This window comes from Taudactylus pleione, unplaced genomic scaffold (genome assembly GCF_031769625.1).
Source record: "Taudactylus pleione unplaced genomic scaffold, aTauple2 ptg000116l, whole genome shotgun sequence".
In the NCBI taxonomy this organism is placed as follows: domain Eukaryota; kingdom Metazoa; phylum Chordata; class Amphibia; order Anura; family Myobatrachidae; genus Taudactylus; species Taudactylus pleione.
The window spans coordinates 19,096,910-19,118,326 of NW_028284518.1; positions in this window are offsets into that span (position 1 = coordinate 19,096,910).

Genomic DNA, 21,417 nt, shown 5'->3' on the forward strand with positions numbered 1-21,417 from the left:
AAACACACTACATTGGCCGTCTATTGATACCCCTAAATCTATATACCCAAAATGTCGCTATTTAGCGCTACAAGTCGCTTAAGAAATAATTGCTTTCCAATCCAATTGTGGTTCCAAAGCACAAAAAGTTATATCATTCAATGTGATCTATACAATTAGCGCAAAAACCAAGAAAATACAAAAGGTTTATAAGAGAAAGAAAAGAAACTCTATTTGGTGAGCACTCTTGGTCATATATAGAAAGAGAAAAAAATATAGGTCTATCACAGACCCCTTAAAATTCAACTTTTAATAAGAGTAATTTAAAAAGTCGGTCATATTAATAGATGACCCAACCTGACCAAATAAGACACTCAATATTAAACGTACAAAGACACATACAACATATAACAGAAAAAAGATATCATATTCGCATCTATGAAAGCAAAAAAAATGATAATCTCCTAATAGGCGAAATATTTGTAAAAACAATGTAGTAATCAATATATAAAATATACAGATCTACTAAATATCAGATAGTACCCATAATTGCACATGCATAATGAATCCAATTGTGGAGTATAATAGAAAAAGTCAGAGCATAGGACTGCTGCTCCTCATTCTACTTCTCTTCACCTCTGCTAATTGCTATCTGTGAAGAGTGAGGGATTACCGGAGAGCAGGTTGCCCTTAGAAACAACAGTTAAACGGGGACTTTACTCACATTTCATTTCTGCTGTTCGGTGTCATACTCAGTGCATTGGACACCCAGTGAGAGAACTACTTTAATGAGATCATCCGCAGTTAATAGAGCGAAAGAATGTATAGTGAAAATATCTTATGTGGAATTCATTTGTGAAAAACAAAAGACAAAAACAATAATATACCCCGTAAGGCTTTAAGTTGTTGTGTATACCAAGTATTGACCTTACTTGGCAAATTCAGATATCAGTCTATAAATAACATCTACCTGTATATACATATATAAAAAAATCATGCATGGGTGTGAAACAAAAATATTTCAAACACCATAAATACAATTGTGGCCATGCTGACCACTTAAAGAGACTGTTGAAGCAAGATAAACCAATATAATATCAAAAGTAAGAGAAAAAGGAAAAGCTCATCTATCTTAAGAGTCTAAAAAATAATCGTGCAAGTGTGATACAAAAAGGAAATAAAATATAGTAAATGCCTGGGGTTGTGAACTATCACAGTTCATATCATCATATATCCACAAAGAATAAGTGTGTATAACTCAGCGGGTTATTCATTGTAGTAAGACATAGCCACATACATCCAAAACACATCCAATATGTGCTATAAATTTAACATGTAAACACATGAATAATAGGACACCAATGTGAATATACACGTGTGAGTCAAAAGCAAATGTTCATAATGTGAGGTAACCCCTACTAGTAAACTGTCTCACTGAGCGAGACTGCTGTTTGCGTGCTGCTAGCTCCGGGGTCTCACAACCATAGAGGGCTAGACATGGTGCAAGAATATATGCTGATGACCAGCCTCACCGCGCGGGATTACCACTCGCGCATTCCTGTCTCCAGGTAATCATACATCACCAGGAGGTGAACGGAGACCAAGTCCAGCTGTATACTACCTGATGGTACCGGTGCCACGTGCCGTACAGCCGCGGGCACTCATGACTCCCCCGACGCGCATTTCACCGTTAGCTTGATCACGGAGGTGATCCAGGATGGGGATTACCCTGAGTAATATAACCCTGTCTAAGAAAGCTGACCAATGGTTTCATTCAAATAGTGATTGATAGAAGTAGCAGCCTATAGGTGCGGTCATCAGTTATTAGTGCTAAATGTTGTCAGGTAGCACCGCTGAATTAACCCTTTTGCTGCTGCTAAAGAATACTAATCAGTAAAGAAAAAAAGAAAAAAACACACCAATGTTGTGACTACATTGAAGATATCTAATATAGTAATACATGTATTTATAATGATTATAACTGGGAAATGGGATTTTATTTCACTATAATAAAATGTAATAAATTTATGTATGTACAATAGAAAGGAAAAATAATAAATGTATAAAATATATCATGACACATCCATATATAAAAATTGTATCTATATGTGTACATTTATCCCATAAATGTAACTGGATTGTTACACGTGATACAATCATCAGTGATAACTATTGCTTACGTCCCAAATAATTTAATACACGTTGATGAATTCCAAATACCTATATTAACACTCACACATATGTATACATGAAAGATGCGCACATATAGTGTGCACATTTACACATGCACACACATGTGTAAATGTATGTAGGTACAATGCATATACATGCATAAAAATGCTAAGAACTCCTGTATCCGACATGACATATAAATAAATGTATGAATAAAATAACCCCTACCTTATTCTCGTATTATGAGATGGGAAATTCCATCTCTTCTATCAATGCTTAGTGTATACAACTAGAAATATGGTGTTGTGGATATTAGATATCTAAACCAAATAGTGATCACTAAAAAATAAGTCAGTGAAAGAATGAAAAATATTATTTGCTTCAGTGAAAAACGGTGAAAAACAGTGAATAAAAAGAAGGAAAATAATGAAAATAATAAGTGGAACAAAGCTGGGTGATAATTATAATTGCATAAAGTGTCACTATTAAAGATGGGAAGATAGGTGTTCTTAGTGTGAAAAAGAGGGGGGAAGTGATTGAAGTGGATAAATAACAAAGTGTTGAGAACTTCATACTGAAGTTGAATGTATGTATGTGTGGTGATGTGAACTGATATAAGCCCATGTGAATAATAAAATTATTTGTAAATAAGGTTAGGTGACGTGTTAAACTTGTGAATGGAGAGAACAGTGATGTTATGAAATGTGATAGTAAACTTCACTATAAGCAATCATTAATATGTTAATTAAAAAGAATGAATATTTAATACTAATAAATGTATAGAGAAAATTGTTATAATTGTTGGAAAAGGAAGGGGAGGGGGAGAGGGGAAAGGGGGAAAGAAAGGAGAAACAAAAAAGGAGAAAAAAATAAAAATAAAAAGAAGAAAAAGAAAAGGAGGAAGAAAAAGAAGAAGAGAAAGAAGAAAAAATAAAAAATAAACGAGAAAGTGGTAACAAATCGTACATTGAAAACCTCCAAGAGTGAAAGATCTTACAGATATCAGCCTATAAGTATCTATGTATACTTAAAATAAAGGGAGAAACATATATAAATAACATTAGCTATTTCTCCTAAAGAAAAGGAAGATAACTATTGTGTTCATTTAATCCTCCAGGTGCTAGTGTGTCTAATCTAAAAATCCATTCTGTTTCTTTTTTTAGGAGAGTTGTATTAAGGTCACCCCCCCTGATACCCATCTTTACCTTCTCTAAACCGAAAATTTTAAGTTTCTTGGGGTTACTGTCATGTTTATGTAAAAAATGTCTAGCTACAGAGGTAATTTTCCTCATTTTGTTGATATCCGTCCGGGCATTGCTTATGTTACCCGCATGTTCGAGTAGACGTAATTTTAAAGCCCGTGTTGTTATACCCACATACTTGTAGCCACATTCACAAAGGAGGCAATAGATAATTCCAGTGGTGTTACAATTGAAAAAATCCCGTATGAATACATCATTTCCAAATTTGTCCTGAATTTGTGTGGTAGGTATGACATATTCGCAGGCTTTGCAGTTACCACAAGGGTAAGTGCCAACAACCTTAGGTTTCTTTTTTTGAAATTGCTCAAAATGACTGTGAGTGAGGAGGTCTCCCAGATTTCTTGCTCTCCTCCAACTCATAGAAACATTTTGTGGGAGATGCGTCGGGGGGAGTCACGAGTGCCCGCGGCTGTACGGCACGTGGCACCGGTACCATCAGGTAGTATACAGCTGGACTTGGTCTCCGTTCACCTCCTGGTGATGTATGATTACCTGGAGACAGGAATGCGCGAGTGGTAATCCCGCGCGGTGAGGCTGGTCATCAGCACATATTCTTGCACCATGTCTTGCCCTCTATGGTGAGACCCCGGAGCTGGCAGCACGCAAACAGCAGTCTCGCTCTGTGAGACAGTTTACTAGTAGGGGTTACCTCACATTATGAACATTTGCTTTTGACTCACACGTGTATATTCACATTGGTGTCCTATTATTCATGTGTTTACATGTTAAATTTATAGCACATATTGGATGTGTTTTGGATGTATGTGGCTATGTCTTACTACAATGAATAACCCGCTGAGTTATACACACTTATTCTTTGTGGATATATGATGATATGAACTGTGATAGTTCACAACCCCAGGCATTTACTATTTTTTATTTCCTTTTTGTATCACACTTGCACGATTATTTTTTAGACTCTTAAGATAGATGAGCTTTTCCTTTTTCTCTTACTTTTGATATTATATTGGTTTATATTGCTTCAACAGTCTCTTTAAGTGGTCAGCATGGCCACAATTGTATTTATGGTGTTTGGAATATTTTTGTTCCACACCCATGCATGATTTTTTAATATATGTATATACAGGTAGATGTTATTTATAGACTGATATCTGAATTTGCCAAGTAAGGTCAATACTTGGTATACACAACAACTTAAAGCCTTACGGGGTATATTATTGTTTTTGTCTTTTGTTTTTCACAAATGAATTCCACATAAGATATTTTCACTATACATTCTTTCGCTCTATTAACTGCAGATGATCTCATTAAAGTAGTTCTCTCATTGGGTGTCCAATGCACTGAGTATGACACCGAACAGCAGAAATGAAATGTGAGTAAAGTCCCCGTTTAACTGTTGTTTCTAAGTGCAACCTGCTCTCCGGTAATCCCTCACTCTTCACAGATAGCAAATAGCAGAGGTGAAGAGAAGTAGAATGAGGAGCAGCAGTCCTATGCTCTGACTTTTTCTATTATACTCCACAATTGGATTCATTATGCATGTGCAATTATGGGTACTATCTGATATTTAGTAGATCTGTATATTTTATATATTGATTACTACATTGTTTTTACAAATATTTCGCCTATTAGGAGATTACCATTTTTTTCGCTTCCATAGATGCGAATATGATATCTTTTTTCTGTTATATGTTGTATGTGTCTTTGTACGTTTAATATTGAGTGTCTAATTTGGTCAGGTTGGGTCATCTATTAATATGACCGACTTTTTAAATTACTCTTATTAAAAGTTGAATTTTAAGGGGTCTGTGATAGACCTATATTTTTTTCTCTTTCTATATATGACCAAGAGTGCTCACCAAATAGAGTTTCTTTTCTTTCTCTTATAAACTATCATGTGTATTACTCTAGTGAGCACCGCCACTTCTTCTACTGTTTTCTATACATACATGGATGATCTACCTTCCAAGTACTAGTTGAGTATATATAGTGGCTTTGTCAACATATGTTTATTGGATTTAACTGTATTATAACAAGCCAGTGCGATGTATCTCCCTTCCCCCCTTTTTCCCTGACGTATATCTATTGTTTACCGAGGTCACTCGGCTTCACTATACATTCAGCACGGCGATTGGTTGAACAGTAACATTGTATTGAATAAATTTACATACCAAATAGACACGATTTTTTCATTTTTCATTATGTCTAATTTCAATTTGAAAGAACAGCTGACCACAAAAAGAAGGACTCCTGAAGACCTAGATAGTATCTTCTCGTCCTTAGGAACGGACGACAATACCAGTGTTAATTGGGAAGATGATTTTACACAGCTGAAACATCTACTACATAAACAACTTAGAGTCAATTGGGACCTTACCACTCTAGAGAACTACCAAAACCATAAATTGTCTCCACGGGGCCTGAGACCCAAAGTTTTCCCTTCCTTTAATTTAACAACAGATAATCTCCGTAAGGAATGGGAATCTAGTCTCCTTAAATGTGCACAAGATCTCATGACGGTCCTTATCAAACATAACCATTTGGTATTGGAAGAGATAGGACAAGAAATAGAGAAGGTGGGTAAAAAACTAGTACCATGGGAACAAGATATACAGTTCCAAAAATACTTTGATCAGCACAGAAAGGATCTGGACAATTTTGAAAAGGTCATCATAGAAAGGAAACGCACTACGTTTGCTAGGGATAAGAAGGACTTTTCATCAGGCCACATCTTTAAATGGAATCAGAAATTAAGATCTACTCATCCGAGAAATATTAACTATAACTATTCTTCATCTGAAGCTGAATCCTCGGGCACAGAGGAGTACTCAGATATGAGGGGAGACTCCAGATCTAACTCTCCAAACCCTACGGTCTCTTTTTTAGAGGATTTGGGAGACCCAAGAGGGAATTATCGAATAGGAGGCCAACGAGGAGGGGGAATAAGAAGAGGAAGAGGTACCCCAAAATGGGATCCACCACTCCCACCCCGACAATCAACCAGAATCAACAGACGGAGATAGGTGAGACACCTAATAAGGAAGAATTGAACATAATAAATTTGTCTGATGAAATCCTCTCTCCAGCACAGATTTCTTTGTTGAAAAAAGGACTGTCTTTTCCCCCTGCGACTAATTTTCATCGGTTCGCATGGGAAAAAGACTTACACTTATTTGGGAGGAAGCTTCTCCTTAAAAAATTTTTCATTAATCAACAGAATAATAGAGAGATGATTGATGAATCAACTCCACAAATAGAAGCAATATCCTCATTACCAAATCTGGAATCTAATCTTCTAAATCTGGAGAATACACAAGACTCAGAAATTTTGAATATACTGGATGAATTGGCTGAAGAGTCAAAGGTAACACCGGCAATACAAAAGATCAGACCTTTATGTAAGAAGTCAACTTTCTTCCCCCCAGAGAATACTAGTGCACAGGTTCAAGTATTCATGGAATTGGTATCCCGAGATCTGGATGAATTACAGAAGTGTCAACAACACTTAACATTTCATGAACACAATATTACAGAATCTGAAAAAGAAGCATTAAAAATCATGAGTGATTGGAAACACGTTGTCATCAAACCATCTGATAAGGGTGGTAATGTGGTAATATGGCCCCAGGAGATGTATCTGAAAGAGGTCTTTAGACAACTAAATGACTCTACTTGTTACACTCAACTACTACTTAATCCCACAGAGAATTTCCATTCTCTCTATGATGGTATAATTCAAACAGCCCTGCGTAATGGTACTATTACTAAAGGGGAGTTTGAATATTTACAGGTTCAATCTCCAAGAATACCTACTTTTTATGCACTCCCAAAGGTACACAAAAATGTCAAAACTCCACCGGGTAGACCTATAGTGTCAGGCATAGGTAGCCTGACTGAACAGGGTAGTAGGTTTGTCGACATGCATCTAAGGGACTATGTGCTTATGTTACCCTCTTATCTCAAAGATACAAGAGATGTGTTGCAGAAAATACAGGGCATTACATTGGAAGACAATTATTTACTAGCTTCCATTGATGTGGAGTCACTTTATACCTCCATAAGACACAAGGATGGCCTTAATGCAGTTAAGTATTTCTTGGAGATGGACCAAAGAAGAGATTTTAATGATTTTCTGATCAAATTATTGTCCTTCATTCTCCACAGGAATTACTTTACATTCCAAGATAAATTCTACCTGCAGAAAAGAGGAACGGCCATGGGTTCCACTTGCGCTCCCACCTATGCGAACCTGTTTCTAGGGTGGTGGGAGCAGGAGGTGGTCTTTTCTGAAACTAATGAACCATATACCCAGCATATTGTACAATGGCTGAGGTATATTGATGACATCTTTGTGATATGGGGAGGAGAGGAACAAGGGTTTAAAGAATTTATGGGAGTATTGAACATGAATGATTTGAACTTAAGATTTACATGGGTAACAAGTTACAAGCTAATACCATTTCTGGATTTGGAAATAAGCAAAGGAATAGATGGCGAACTTTCTACTAATTTATTTAGAAAATCAACAGCTACGAATAGTGTGTTACATCAAAAGAGTTGTCATTTTCCTCCCACAATTTCTAATCTTCCCAGAGGCGAATTTCTTCACCTAAGATGTAATTGCTCAAACGTGGAAGACTTTACTCAACAATGTGAAGCCCTCTCATTAAGGTTAAAAAATAGAGGATACAGCAATCGGATGATAAAGAAAGCCAAATACCACTTATCCAAAATTGACAGAGACACCCTTATCTTTCCCAAACCTAAAATACGTAATACAGGAGATCAGAATGAACTTAGGTTTGTTGGTGATTTTTGTAGAGAGTGGAAAGAGTTACGCAACATTATCCAAAAACACTGGCCAGTACTTTTATTGGATGGGGATTTGAAGATGCATCTCCCACAAAATGTTTCTATGAGTTGGAGGAGAGCAAGAAATCTGGGAGACCTCCTCACTCACAGTCATTTTGAGCAATTTCAAAAAAAGAAACCTAAGGTTGTTGGCACTTACCCTTGTGGTAACTGCAAAGCCTGCGGATATGTCATACCTACCACACAAATTCAGGACAAATTTGGAAATGATGTATTCATACGGGATTTTTTCAATTGTAACACCACTGGAATTATCTATTGCCTCCTTTGTGAATGTGGCTACAAGTATGTGGGTATAACAACACGGGCTTTAAAATTACGTCTACTCGAACATGTGGGTAACATAAGCAATGCCCGGACGGATATCAACAAAATGAGGAAAATTACCTCTGTAGCTAGACATTTTTTACATAAACATGACAGTAACCCCAAGAAACTTAAAATTTTCGGTTTAGAGAAGGTAAAGATGGGTATCAGGGGGGGTGACCTTAATACAACTCTCCTAAAAAAAGAAACAGAATGGATTTTTAGATTAGACACACTAGCACCTGGAGGATTAAATGAACACAATAGTTATCTTCCTTTTCTTTAGGAGAAATAGCTAATGTTATTTATATATGTTTCTCCCTTTATTTTAAGTATACATAGATACTTATAGGCTGATATCTGTTAGATCTTTCACTCTTGGAGGTTTTCAATGTACGATTTGTTACCACTTTTTCGTTTATTTTTTATTTTTTCTTCTTTCTCTTCTTCTTTTTCTTCCTCCTTTTCTTTTTCTTCTTTTTATTTTTTTCTCCTTTTTTGTTTCTCCTTTCTTTCCCCCTTTCCCCTCTTCCCCTCCCCTTCCTTTTCCAACAATTATAACAATTTCCTCTATACATTTATTAGTATTAAATATTCATTCTTTTTAATTAACATATTAATGATTGCTTATAGTGAAGTTTACTATCACATTTCATAACATCACTGTTCTCTCCATTCACAAGTTTAACACGTCACCTAACCTTATTTACAAATAATTTTATTATTCACATGGGCTTATATCAGTTCACATCACCACACATACATACATTCAACTTCAGTATGAAGTTCTCAACACTTTGTTATTTATCCACTTCAATCACTTCCCCCCTCTTTTTCACACTAAGAACACCTATCTTCCCATCTTTAATAGTGACACTTTATGCAATTATAATTATCACCCAGCTTTGTTCCACTTATTATTTTCATTATTTTCCTTCTTTTTATTCACTGTTTTTCACCGTTTTTCACCGAAGCAAATAATATTTTTCATTCTTTCACTGACTTATTTTTTAGTGATCACTATTTGGTTTAGATATCTAATATCCACAACACCATATTTCTAGTTGTATACACTAAGCATTGATAGAAGAGATGGAATTTCCCATCTCATAATACGAGAATAAGGTAGGGGTTATTTTATTCATACATTTATTTATATGTCATGTCGGATACAGGAGTTCTTAGCATTTTTATGCATGTATATGCATTGTACCTACATACATTTACACATGTGTGTGCATGTGTAAATGTGCACACTATATGTGCGCATCTTTCATGTATACATATGTGTGAGTGTTAATATGGGTATTTGGAATTCATCAACGTGTATTAAATTATTTGGGACGTAAGCAATAGTTATCACTGATGATTGTATCACGTGTAACAATCCAGTTACATTTATGGGATAAATGTACACATATAGATACAATTTTTATATATGGATGTATCATGATATATTTTATACATTTATTATTTTTCCTTTCTATTGTACATACATAAATTTATTACATTTTATTATAGTGAAATAAAATCCCATTTCCCAGTTATAATCATTATAAATACATGTATTACTATATTAGATATCTTCAATGTAGTCACAACATTGGTGTGTTTTTTTTTCTTTTTTTCTTTATTGATTAGTATTCTTTAGCAGCAGCAAAAGGGTTAATTCAGCAGTGCTACCTGACAACATTTAGCACTAATAACTGATGACCGCACCTATAGGCTGCTACTTCTATCAATCACTATTTGAATGAAACCATTGGTCAGCTTTCTTAGACAGGGTTATATTACTCAGGGTAATCCCCATCCTGGATCACATCCGTGATCAAGCTAACGGTGAAACGCGTGTCGGGGGGAGTCACGAGTGCCCGTGGCTGTACGGCACGTGGCACCGGTACCAACAGGTAGTATACAGCTGGACTTGGTCTCCATTCACCTCCTGGTGATGTATGATTACCTGGAGACAGGAATGCGCGAGTGGTAATCCCGCGCGGTGAGGCTGGTCTTCAGCACATATTCTTGCACCATGTCTAGCCCTCTATGGTTGTGAGACCCCGGAGCTAGCAGCACGCAAACAGCAGTCTCGCTCAGTGAGACAGTTTACTAGTAGGGGTTACCTCACATTTTGAACACTTGCTTTTGACTCACACGTGTATATTCACATTGGTGTCCTATTATTCATGTGTTTTCTTGTTAAATTTATAGCACATATTGGATGTGTTTTGGATGTATGTGGCTATGTCTTACTACAATGAATAACCCGCTGAGTTATACACACTTATTCTTTGTGGATATATGATGATATGAACTGTGATAGTTCACAACCCCAGGCATTTACTATTTTTTATTTCCTTTTTGTATCACACTTGCACGATTATTTTTTAGACTCTTAAGATAGATGAGCTTTTCCTTTTTCTCTTACTTTTGATATTATATTGGTTTATCTTGCTTCAACAGTCTCTTTAAGTGGTCAGCATGGCCACAATTGTATTTATGGTGTTTGGAATATTTTTGTTCCACACCCATGCATGATTTTTTAATATATGTATATACAGGTAGATGTTATTTATAGACTGATATCTGAATTTGCCAAGTAAGGTCAATACTTGGTATACACAACAACTTAAAGCCTTACGGGGTATATTATTGTTTTTGTCTTTTGTTTTTCACAAATGAATTCCACATAAGATATTTTCACTATACATTCTTTCGCTCTATTAACTGCGGATGATCTCATTAAAGTAGTTCTCTCATTGGGTGTCCAATGCACTGAGTATGACACCGAACAGCAGAAATGAAATGTGAGTAAAGTCCCCGTTTAACTGTTGTTTCTAAGGGCAACCTGCTCTCCGGTAATCCCTCACTCTTCACAGATAGCAATTAGCAGAGGTGAAGAGAAGTAGAATGAGGAGCAGCAGTCCTATGCTCTGACTTTTTCTATTATACTCCACAATTGGATTCATTATGCATGTGCAATTATGGGTACTATCTGATATTTAGTAGATCTGTATATTTTATATATTGATTACTACATTGTTTTTACAAATATTTCGCCTATTAGGAGATTACCATTTTTTTCGCTTCCATAGATGCGAATATGATATCTTTTTTCTGTTATATGTTGTATGTGTCTTTGTACGTTTAATATTGAGTGTCTTATTTGGTCAGGTTGGGTCATCTATTAATATGACCGACTTTTTAAATTACTCTTATTAAAAGTTGAATTTTAAGGGGTCTGTGATAGACCTATATTTTTTTCTCTTTCTAAATATGACCAAGAGTGCTCACCAAATAGAGTTTCTTTTCTTTCTCTTATAAACTATCATGTGTATTACTCTAGTGAGCACCGCCACTTCTTCTACTGTTTTCTATACATACATGGATGATCTACCTTCCAAGTACTAGTTGAGTATATATAGTGGCTTTGTCAACATATGTTTATTGGATTTAACTGTATTATAACAAGCCAGTGCGACATATCTCCCTTCCCCCCTTTTTCCCTGATGTATAAATACAAAAGGTACAAGCCGATACATATGTCTGCGCACTGGTCCCAGTATACAGTTGTCTCTCCAGAAGCCTGTGGTCATCCAAGAAGAATATCTGTATACTATAACCAGCACCCAGGCTATATACCTTACAGAACAAAGAGACTAGTTAACAGATTTCCATTGGGCCTTGCTCCTGGACATTCTGGTACGATGCAGTTCATACAGTGTCACTAGGGGTATGGCCCAGTTCCTCAGATGTTGCTTTGTGTGTTTTTCCCGCCGAAGAACTAATAAAAGACATTACATACAGAGATACATTCTAACCACTAATTTCCAATAATTCATATCTTGCAGACGCATGATGCGATCTCCTTGCCGATAGAACCGGAGATCTGCAAATAAACAGTGATTTAGAATGGTACCAAACATGACTTGTCTCCTAGTCTCTATACCTTAAACATTATATACTTTACATTTCACAACATAAATTTTAGCTAATAAAACCTCTAATATTAAGCTTAATGCTTTTTATAACTGATTGCATGTGTGAAAGTGAGAATATTGCATAAAATCGCTAGTATGCGTTGTGCGTTTATGTGTTTAGTGCTTATCTGTGCTTTGATGAACAGTGCAACTGTGCATTGTGTGTCTTGTATATTTTATATGTATTATTTAATGTGTGTATAGGTTTTGGTAGGACTATCAACAATACGTGGTAGCAACGCAGACGCACAATGCTAATAAACGCACACAATGGTTTCGTGCTGACGACACAAGATGGCGTCATCAGTGGCAACACAAAATGGCATCGCCAGATATTAATTTAAGATTTGGTCTCAGCCAATCATCCGGCTTCGACATGTCATTCCCCATCCCCTGCAGTGCCTAAACTGAATGATTAGTCATTCTGTGTAGGCACCATCCATCATCCCTGAACATGGTCAATCTGTCGTTATCGGCAGATTGACCGGCATGTTCGGGCGATGATTGATGTCAGAAACGACCAGCGGGAGCACGCATCGCTGGTCGTTTCCGACATTTTAGTGCCCGATTCATGCACGATTAATGGACAACTGAACGATAACGATGTCGTTATCGTTCAGTCGTCCATTAATATCTGCTAGTGGATGTGCGCCTTTAGGTAGCTATATATTCGTGCATGGCTATTGCTTGGAATGAAATTGATCGGTATTTAGCTTGCCTGTAAAGATGCTTATATTATGCCTGCATAAGATGTAGTTTTTCACAGGGCATCCACATATTCGCTCATTATTAGTTGATCTCATAACAACATCTATAAGTAAACATATAGCTATGCTTTCCTTAAAGAGCCTAGTGATTAATCAATGTATACTAAGGCAAGCTGTATTCTCTCGCAAGGCAGCTATATGTATGTTTCTCTCACATTGAGATATGAGACAATTTGTTTCATGGACAGTATAATTACAGCACCGATGTGCTTAAATATATATATATATATATATCTTTCCCCTTTCTTAATGTATAGATATTAAGTAGCTTAACCCATGGAAGCCTATGTTGGTTTATTTAAGTACAGCATTACTTATGTCTCCTAATACATCGCGGTGAGTAAGCTGAGCTAACACATAAACATATTGTACATCATATTCGTAAGGACCTTTATATGTATATTGAAATAATTTTGTTATGGTTGGTCCTCAATATTTTACACGTATCTAATGATACACAGTCGCTACATATCTCTTAATGCAGTTTAGCACACACGTTAGGGACTAACGCCGATACGCGTTTCGCTGGTATTCGCTTTTTCAAGGCTAACCAGATTGTAATAATAATCACCAATTTGTCACCATGTAAAGAATTACTAATTGGTTATTGTTATTTAGTATTATAGTAAAGTTTACTTAAATATTATTTATTTGTATGTACTAATTATGTTACTCTTAAATATGAGATCATTATTTAATCTATTCACCATATAAAGTAGTGGCAAGATTATAATTTTATATATCAAGCTAATAAATTACATGTTTACATAGGTATCATTTAGGGCTGTTCTAATAGGTCAATTTTAATCTATAGGATTGGAGACGGAGACTGATGTGATGGAATCAACATAAGATTGGTCATGCTAAACATGTGACCAACAGAACTATTGTAGATTGGATAACATAGCGTATATATATTAGGTCACTGAACAGGGCAATCTGGTAACATAATTTTTTAAACCCAAAGAAGGTCATTTTAATTCTCAGTAAGTCCTACAGTAAGTTAATTAATATGGACATACTAGAACTACAGACATGTCAACATACACTATTGCTGCAGTCATGATAAACAGCCCATCTCGACCAGGTCCCGCGTGACTCTTCTTGTACCTAGCATCTTTTTTGGGTCTTATTCACCTTAAAATGCATCTGTACTGGTTAATCTGATATACGACACTTGTATATTTGTGTGCGACTGATTCTGTATACAAACTAGTGCTATGTTGCAGCAGCTGGGGCTTTTTTCCACGCCAAGTTCCATTGTGCTTCATTTGCACATAGATAAATGTGGAAGGCTGTGCTGGGATCATGTGTTTGATCCCAGCATCAGCCGAGGTGCAGGGACAGGCAGAGGGGATGTGTCCTCTGCGGGACACATCCGTTGCCGGTGCTGGGACAGTAATGTCCCTAGCGTCGGTGCAGATACCGCGGGCACCTGGTGAAGGGATCGCCTGGTCCCTTTCACCAGTGCCGGCGGTACTTTGGCGCCTGGAGAAGCTTGGCTCCGGGCGCAAGCTCAGCAGAGCTTGGCGCCCGGCAGCCAAGAAGCGGCGGGTAGCCGGCGCTGGGAGAGAGTACCTGCTCCCAGCGCCGGTCAGGCGTTGGGCGCGGTGCACTGTGCGGACGGGGGTTTGGCTCTGGCCGCGAGCCAAACCTGGCTCGCGGGCCAGCAGCCAATCAGAGGCGGACGCGACGAGCCAATCGCGGCTCGCCGCGTCATAGCCCCGCCCACTCGCGCCGTCTTGTATTAGACGGCGCTGGGCGGGAAAAGTCAGTTCGGCGGCGGAGAGGGAGGAGAGAAGACCTCCCGAAGAGCGGAAGATCGGCGCGGCAACAGGGGCGGCGGCCGCGGAAGAGGCCAGAAGACGCCGCTGTCAAGAAAGAAGAAGAAGACAGGCGGCGCCGGCTGGAAGAAAGGAAGAAGAGGTGGCGCCGCTGGCCAGGACGGGCCAGCGGCCGAAGAATGCGGCTGAGGACCGGAGAGGACTGCGGGGGAGGAAAGTAAAAGAAGTTCCCCCCCGCAGCCTCTTCCAACGTAGCAGGTAGGCCCTCCGTGAGGCCCACCATATACCCCCTCCCTAGACTGCCAGGATTGTCGGGCGTTAGGCCCGTGGAGCGTTGTCGGGCACTAGGCCCATGGGTAATTAGGCGGGCACAAGGCCCGGGGCACTATAGCGGGCATTAGGCCCCATGAAAGGATTGCCCCATTAGTAGGTGTAAGTGGCCTGGGTACTAGGCCCAGGTCACTATATAATAAAGTAGGCGGGCAGCTGCCCGAGCCACCCACCATATAAAGTGGTCTGGGCATTAGGCTCAGACCGCTAGGCGAGCCCACAGATAGGCAGGCAAATAGGCCTGAGCCCCATAAAAAGTGGTTTGGGCATTAGGCCCAGACCACTACCAGAGCCCACCGTTTGGCAGGCACCTAGGCCTGAGCCGCAGGTAAGACCCTGGGCGTTAGGTCCAGGGCCCTGAGCCCATTAGGTGTGCCCCTCATATAGAAAGGTAGCCCCCGCATAGATGATTAGAGGTGTGAGCAGTGGTGGAGAGCTGTACGGCTTCCACCCATGAGGTAGTGGTTTCCCCAGTCACAGAGAAGAGGAGCTGGCCAGCTCTGGATAGGTAGCAGACATTTAAAGGGACAGCACTGTGTTTTGCTCTTGTGTATTTAGTCTGTGTTTGGTGTTCCGTGCAGGGCAAAAGTTTAGTTGTTGTTATATCTGTCGCACTACACACACTGTAGGGTGAGGGTGATGCCGTTTTAGTATGTGTAGTTGCTTGACATAGGTTTAGGCCCTGCACGGCTTTGTTGTGTATCTCCTTACAGGGACCTGTAGGCGAGTGAGCGGACGAAGAGCAAGAGTGGACACGGTGAGGAATATCTGTGTGTACTGTCTCTCCCTGTTTGTCACTATCTATCTCTCCTTCCTTCTGGGCGGACGGTGAACCTTGCAACCCGGTGCAAGGACGGATCTTCACCTGGTGCGTGAGTACCGATAGGTGAAAATTCGGGATCTGAGGCCAAAAGTGCCCATGATGATCTTCACTTAAAACCTGAATTTATCCCCCGGTTCGGTAGGGCGCGTCGGTCGACGAGAGGAAGGACGGTACTCACCTTGTCTCCTTCCCCCTAGGTCATCGTGTCCGTGTTCTATTTGGAGGTTCCAGGACCATCTGTTCAACACACGGACTGAAGGTGAGAGGGTGCGACGCAAGGTAAGTAACAGACGTACACCTGCACGGCAGCAGGCATTGCACCACACACGCCCCTCACATTTGGCGTAGTCGGCAGGATCACGGACACGATGTGGACCACCGGCAAGAGAACCCCCCTACGGACAGCTCCGGAGTGGAACCATCCCCGGGCGTATGAGAACAAGAGTGACTGGATTACGGTGTCGGGAGAAGACATCATGAAGATGGTGCAGCGGTCGGTACAGCGCGGCAAGGAAGAGCGCCGGGAGAAGGGGCGCAAGAAATCCGCTGTGACCCCCTGCAAGATGTGTCAGCGGCTGGGACATGATGCCAGCGAATGTCCCTGGCGTGAATTTAGGGCGACAGAATAGGAAGAAATGTCACTGTTGGAGATCACACAGATGGCCAGCAAGCGGTCCAGAGATGTGGTCAGAAGAACTCTGTGAAGGAGAGACTCTGGTGTATGCTCTGCGGAACCTATGGGCATGAGCATAATAGCTGTCCACGTGATGAAGAGTGGCACCAGGAGGATGAAGAATTCCGGTGTGAAAGATGTGGAGATCCAGAGCATGAGCTTCGAGATTGTCTGTGGGACGAAAATCGGATGATCTTGGATGGCAGAGCCCAGAAGTGTATAGAAGAAGCCAGGGAAGTGGAGCAGAAGAGCCTGCTGGAAGTACGTTCGCAGGTGCCCATTGTTCCTGAGCAGGAGCCGAAGGGTAGAGACCCCTTTGTGATGAAGATGGCAACAGCACCCCCGTGCTGGAAGTGTCGGCGGCAGGGACACTTGGCCCATGAGTGTCCCTGGGAAGATGCAGTGGCACTGTTATGCCCCGAAGAGGTCCCAGTGAAGAAGAATCCTTGCCCGCAGAGGACGGATGTGGATGACTGGGAGGTGAAGATGCCGCGCTATAAGGAAGAGCGTGAAGACCCAGTGGCAAAGAAGTCTAGGATCTCCCCATGCTGGAAGAGTCCGAGACCTCGATACCCGGAGATGTCAGCGGAAGAGATGGAGTACGCTGAAGAAGGAAAGTGTCGCTTGCTGCAGGAGTCTGTGGAGAAGAGTCCAGACTCATGGAAAATGTCGGTGGAGACCCGGGAGGAAGAGGATGCCCCGGAGGAATCGACTATTGGGTGGTGGTTAGTGCCACACCCTGAATTCAGTGAAGATGCCCCAGACAAGTTGGAAGAAGAGTGGGTGGCTGCGGCACCCTTAGAAGAAAATTCCCCATGGTGGCCCATCGTGAGTGGCACTTCCGAGTTGCCACTCCCACAGAGGATCCGCAGAGTGAAGTCAGGAGGTACGAAGATGGAGAGCCCGGAGCCTGTGGAGAAGGAATGTGGGGTCATAGTCGGTCCCAGCTGGGCCCTTGAACAGATCCTCGCTGGAGGGACCATAGAATACCCTGACCCGCGGACGATGGAGATGGAAGAAGACTTTGTAGGGACTACAAAGGAAAAAGGGGTGGGAAATGTGGAAGGCTGTGCTGGGATCACGTGTTTGATCCCAGCATCAGTCGAGGTGCAGGGACAGGCAGAGGGGATGTGTCCTCTGCGGGACACATCCGTTGCCGGCGCTGGGACAGTAATGTCCCTAGCATCGGTGCAGATACCGCGGGCACCTGGTGAAGGGACCGCCTGGTCCCTTTCCCCAGTGCCGGCGGTACTTTGGCGCCGGGAGAAGCTTGGCTCCGGGCGCAAGCTCAGTGGAGCTTGGCGCCCGGCAGCCAAGAAGCGGCGGGTAGCCGGCGCTGGGAGAGAGTACCTGCTCCCAGCGCCTGTCAGGCGTTGGGCGCGGTGCACTGTGCGGCGGGCGTTTGGCTCTGGCCGCGAGCCAAACCTGGCTCGCGGGCCAGCAGCCAATCAGAGGCGGACGCGACGAGCCAATCGCGGCTCGCCGCGTCATAGCCCCGCCCACTCGCGCCGTCTTGTATTAGACGGCGCCGAGCGGGAAAAGTCAGTTCGGCGGCGGAGAGGGAGGAGAGAAGACCTCCAGAAGAGCGGAAGATCGGCGCGGCAACAGGGGCGGCGGCCGCGGAAGAGGCCAGAAGAAGCCGCTGTCAAGAAAGAAGAAGAAGACAGGCGGCGCCGGCTGGAAGAAAGGAAGAAGAGGCGGCGTCGCTTGCCAGGACGGGCCAGCGGCCGAAGAATGCGGCTGAGGACCGGAGAGGACTGCGGGGGAGGAAAGTAAAAGAGCGTCACGAAGTTCCCCCCCGCAGCCTCTTCCAACGTAGCAGGTAGGCCCTCCGTGAGGCCCACCATATACCCCCTCCCTAGACCGCCAGGATTGTCGGGCATTAGGCCCGTGGAGCGATGTCGGGCACTAGGCCCGTGGGTAATTAGGCGGGCACAAGGCCCAGGGCACTATAGCTCTATAGCGGGCATTAGGCCCCATGAAAGGATTGCCCCATTAGTAGGTGTAAGTGGCCTGGGTACTAGGCCCAGGTCACTATATAATAAAGTAGGCGGGCAGCTGCCCGAGCCACCCACCATATAAAGTGGTCTGGGCATTAGGCTCAGACTGCTAGGCGAGCCCACAGATAGGCAGGCAAATAGGCCTGAGCCCCATAAAAAGTGGTTTGGGCATTAGGCCCAGACCACTACCAGAGCCCACCGTTTGGCAGGCACCTAGGCCTGAGCCGCAGGTAAGACCCTGGGCGTTAGGCCCAGGGCCCTGAGCCCATTAGGTGTGCCCCTCATATAGAAAGGTAGTCCCCGCATAGATGATTAGAGGTGTGAGCAGTGGTGGAGAGCTGTACGGCTTCCACCCATGAGGTAGTGGTTTCCCCAGTCACAGAGAAGAGGAGCTGGCCAGCTCTGGATAGGTAGCAGACATTTAAAGGGACAGCACTGTGTTTTGCTCTTGTGTATTTAGTCTGTGTTTGGTGTTCCGTGCAGGGCAAAAGTTTAGTTGTTGTTATATCTGTCGCACTACACACACTGTAGGTTGAGGGTGATACCGTTTTAGTATGTGTAGTTGCTTGACATAGGTTTAGGTCCTGCACGGCTGTGTTGTGTATCTCCTTACAGGGACCTGTAGGCGAGTGAGCGGACGAAGAGCAAGAGTGGACACGGTGAGGAATATCTGTGTGTACTGTCTCTCCCTGTTTGTCACTATCTATCTCTCCTTCCTTCTGGGCGGACGGTGAACCTTGCAACCCGGTGCAAGGACGGATCTTCACCTGGTGCGTGAGTACCGATAGGTGAAAATTCGGGATCTGAGGCCAAAAGTGCCCATGATGATCTTCACTTAAAACCTGAATTTATTCCCCTGTTCGGTAGGGCGCGTCGGTCGACGTGAGGAAGGACGGTACTCACCTCGTCTCCTTCCCCCTAGGTCATCGTGTCCGTGTTCTATTTGGAGGTTCCAGGACCGTCTGTTCAACACACGGCCTGAAGGTGAGAGGGTGCGACGCAAGGTAAGTAACAGACGTACACCTGCACGGCAGCAGGCATTGCACCGCACCCGCCCCTCACATATACATACCAAATTATCAGTGCAGTCTCGTGGTGCGTCTTGGTCACATCACATTGCTAAAAAGGTGCTTGGTGCAAGCAGAGTCGCACGGAACCTTAAGGCTCACTCGCACCAGGGGGTACTTACTACATTTCGATATTGGTTGATTTGGGGTTTTTGTTGTATTTGAAGGTGATTTCCAGTCATTTTTGCAAATCGGTGATTTTTAAAAGGCAAAATTGAATATAAAACTAAATCATGACCAATAACGACCATCACCAAACATCGATACCTTGCCATAGACCACTACAGGATCCCCTCATTTACTAACAGTCTATTGAAAATCAACAAAAAATCGACTACAAAACCAATTCAAAATACCCAAATAAATAGACGATTAAAAAACAGGCGATTTTAGGCTCTAAACACCAATCTATTGGTAGGAACTTAATTATGATGCCTATAAAACACAAACTACATTAAAAAAAAAAATGAAACACAGGCACTCCACAGGCAGACACACAGAAACACTGACAAAGACACACAAAAAAGACTAGATAAAAAAATCTGACAATAACAATACAGAAATCGATGGGACAAAACTCCCAGAAATCACTTATTAAGCACCTATATGAAATCACCATTCTCCTGCTATACACTCCTCCCTCCTCTCTCTCCACAATACTCCCTTTCAATTTGCTTGAGTGTTCGCCAGTGTACACTTACCAATTGTCCACCTGATGTGTTGGGCCTGATGTAACAACTGGGAAAGCATTTACATTTGCCCGTCCAGTTGAGCTGTCACTTACTGCTGGGTCCCTGCATCATGTGTACAGGCGATCGGCCGGTCGCTCATACACACCAGCAGATGCAAGGTTATACAGTTTCTGCAAATATATCGGACATCTGCGGTGCTGTAGAGCTGATGAGATATGTCTGTGAATGATGTCATTCACAGACATATCAGGGGTACACGCGTTCTCGTTCTATTGAGCGTCTGATATACTGTATATCATCAAGTGTGTACCCAGCTTTACAGTACATGTGACATGTTTTGCCCAATAGAAGTACGTAAGTAAATTTCTGTCAATTTTTTTGGTGATTTTTTTGGTGATTGTTAAGTGCACATTCCAAATTGACCATTTTTACATTCTGTCATTATCCGCAGTACTGAAGTCTCCTTCTTACCTCTCTGATGCTTATCCAGGTTGGCACAGAGGGCCTGATTCAGAGCTGGACGCTATTTGCGAACGGTCGTTCAGAAAAAGGGGCCGGCTATTTAAATTGAGCGCTCGCTCTTTGCGGTCTGTTGACGCCTCTATGTCTGAGCGGGCGAACGAAACATGCGCTCGCTATTTTGTAAAGACGCCCCCTGGCCGTTTGCATCATACGTCATCTCCACTATTTATTAGATTAATCGAGTACATCGGTAGGCGTCTGAACTGCTCGCAGTGCTTGTGGTAGGTTTT